Below are 3,546 nucleotides of genomic sequence, written 5' to 3' on the forward strand. Positions count from 1 at the left end.
CAGCAGAAGAAGGGGATGACAGAGGATGAGATGGTTGGATGGCATCACCGACTCAATGGACATGAGTCTGAGCAACCTCTAAGAGATGAAGGAGAGGGAAGCGTGGTGTGCTGCCATCCATGGGGTCACAGAGGGTTGGATAGGACTGAGCGACTAAACAAAAACAAGGAAGTAGGGAAAGACTCAAAGGAAAAAAGAGGAAGAAAAAAGAAAATAAAACTTTTCTTAATTCACTACAACAGGATCAATTCCCCTATAAGGATGAGAGGAAGTGGGAGCTGCCACTTTTCAGCAAAAGGGTTTTGCTGAAAAAATAAGCACTAAAAAGACTGTGCTAATGTTTGCAATGTCATGAACCTCTGTCCATAGTTCAATAGGCACTCTGTCTATCAGATCTAATCCCTTGAATCTATTTCTCACTTCCATTGTATAATCGTAAGGGATTTGATTTAGGTCATACCTGAATGGTCTAGTGGTTTTCCCTACTTTCTTCAACTGAAGTCTGAATTTTGCAATAAGGAGTTCATGACCTGAGCCACAGTCAGCTCCCAGTCTTGTTTTTGCTGACTGTAGAGAGCTTCTCCATCTTTGGCTGCAAAGAATATAATCAGTCTGATTTCAATGTTGACCATCTGGTGATGTCCATGTGTAGAGTCTTCTCTTGTGTTGTTGGAAGAGGGTGTTTGCTGTGACCAGTGCATTCTCTTGGCAGAACTCTATTAGCCTTTGCCCTGCTTCATTCTGTACTCCAAGGCCAAATTTGCCTGTTACTCCAGGTGTTTCTTGACTTCCTACTTTTGCATTCCAGTCCCCTGTGATGAAAAGGATATCTTTTTTGGGTGTTAGTTCTAGAAGGTCTTGTAGGTCTTCATAGAACCGTTCAACTTTAGCTTCTTCAGCTTTACTGAATGGGCATAGACTTGGATTACTGTGATATTGAATGGTTTGCCTTGGAAATGAACAGAGATCATTCTGTTGTTTTTGAGACTGCACCCAAGTACTGCATTTCAGACTCTTTTGTTGACTATGAGGGCTACTCCATTTCTTCTAAGGGATTCTTGCCCACAGTAGTAGATATAATGTCATCTGAATTAAATTCACCCATTCCAGTCCATTTTAGTTCACTGATTTCTAAAATGTTGACGTTCACTCTTGCCATCTCCTGTTTGACCACTTCCAATTTGCTTTGATTCATGGACCTAACATTCCAGGTTCCTATGCAATATTGCTCTTTACAGCATCGGACTTTACTTCCATCACCAGTCACATCCACAACTGGGTGTTGTTTTTGCTTTGGCTCTGTCTCTTCATTCTTTCTGGAGTTATTTCTCCACTGATCTCCAGTAACATATTGGGCACCTACCGACCTGGGGAGTATAAGAGATGGGAATACCAGACCACCTGACTTGCCTTTTGAGAAATCTGTATGCAGGTCAGGAAGAAACAGTTAGAACTGGATATGGAACAAAAGACTGGTTCCAAATAGGGAAAGGAGTACGTCAAGGCTGTATATTGTCACCCTGATTATTTAATTTATATGCAGAGTATGTCATGTGAAATGCTGGACTGGATGAAGCACAAGCTGGAATCAAGATTGCCAGAAGAAATATTAATCATCTCAGCTATGCAGATGACACCACCCTTATGGCAGAAAGCAAAGAACTAAAGAGCCTCTTGATGAAAGTGAAAGAGGAGAGTGAAAAAGTTGGCTTAAAATTCAACATTCAGAAAACTAAGATCATGGCATCTGGTCCCATCACTTCATGGCAAATAGATGGGGAAACAGTGGAAACAGTGAGAGACTTTATTTTTTGGGCTCCAAAATCATTGCAGATGGTGACTGCAGCCATGAAATTAAAAGAAGCTTGCTCCTTGTAAGAAAAGCTATGACCAAACTAGACAGCTTATTAAAAAGCAGAGACATTACTTTGCCAACAAAGGTCCATCTAGTCAAAGCTATGATTTTTCCAGTAGTCATGTATGGATGTGAGAGTTGAACCATAAAGAAAGCTGAGCACCGAAGAACTGATGCTTTTGAACTGTGGTGTTGGAGAAGACTCTTGAGAGTCTCTTGGACTGCAAGGAGATCCAACCAGTCCATCCTAAAGGAAATCAGTCCTGAATATTCATTGGAAGGACTGATGCTGAAGCTGAAACTCCAATACTTTGGCCACCTGATGCAAAGAACTGACTCATTTGAAAAGACCCTGATGCTGGGAAAGATTGAAGGTGGGAGGAGAAGGGGATGACAGAGGATGAGATGGTTGGATGGCATCACTGACTTGATGGACATGAGTTTGAGTAAGCTCTGGGAGTTGGTGATGGACAGGGAGGCCTGGTGTGTTGCAGTCCATGGGGTCCCAAAGAGTCAGACATGACTGGGCAACTGAACTGAACTGTAGCATATGGGATCTTAGTTTCCTGACCAGGGATTGAACCCACGCTCCTGCATTGGCAGCTGGAGTTTTAACCACTGGACCACCAGGTAAGTCCCTGCTTTTAGTTTTTGTAGCTGCAGTAGACAGGGGCAAGAGGTGGAGGTGGTTTGGGTCTCACCCCTGAGTAAGCACAAGAAATGAGACCCAGGACCCAGGTGAAGTAATAACTGGCCTTGGACCAAAGCATGAGCCCATTTGGTTCATGAATCACATGGGAAAGACATCCTCTTCTTGGTGCTGAAATGAGCATTTCTCCCATGCAGGAGTCCAACATGACACCCAGAAATGTTATGGCAATAAAATGTCAACAGGAACAACAGATACAAGAATGCAACTTACAGTTAAGCAAAAATTAAAAATTGAAATCCCAATAAAGAATATGATAAAAGTTTCATAAACAGTACTACCTAACCACACTCAATATCAGATAAACTTTCCATGATAAAAAAAATTAAAAATAAAGGATAAAAGGGATATAAGATATATGAGGTGTAAGACTGAGTCCCAAATATAAACTTTGAGATGAAAAAGAGTTGGCAGATGAACCATGGGCATTTCTGTGAAAAAAGAAATATAAAGCTGAGCAAAACGTTGACAGCTGTTATCATTTTTTTCCTCCATTAAACACACACAGGGTTGTCTCTTTTGAGCTCCTAATTTTAGGCTCAAGGCATGATTTTAAGCGATTGCTGTATTGATTTCCTGTTGCAGCTTAGCAAATTGCCACCAGCTAAGTGGCTTAAAGGAACACATACTTGTTATTGTGGTTCTGAGGATCCGAGGTCCCAAATGGGTCTCGCTGGCTTCAAATCACGGTGTCAGCAGGACGCTGTTCCTTCTGGAGGCTTCCATCCTTTTCTCGCTTAGAAGCTGCCTGCCCTCCTTGGCTTATGGCCCCCCTCCACGTCAGTGCGTGCCGGGGCTGGTTTAGGCTCTCAGCGCACATCTCTCTGACACTGAACTGCATCCCTCCTCCACATCTAAGGCTCCTTGTAAGGAGATGGCATTGGGCACAGTCAGTTAATCCATGTCATTTCCCTATCTTAAGCCCCAATGATTAGGTACCATAATTCCACCTGTGCTGGAATTCTCACTTGTCATGTGTCTA

This window comes from Odocoileus virginianus, unplaced genomic scaffold, assembly GCF_023699985.2.
Source record: "Odocoileus virginianus isolate 20LAN1187 ecotype Illinois unplaced genomic scaffold, Ovbor_1.2 Unplaced_Scaffold_55, whole genome shotgun sequence".
Taxonomy (NCBI): domain Eukaryota; kingdom Metazoa; phylum Chordata; class Mammalia; order Artiodactyla; family Cervidae; genus Odocoileus; species Odocoileus virginianus.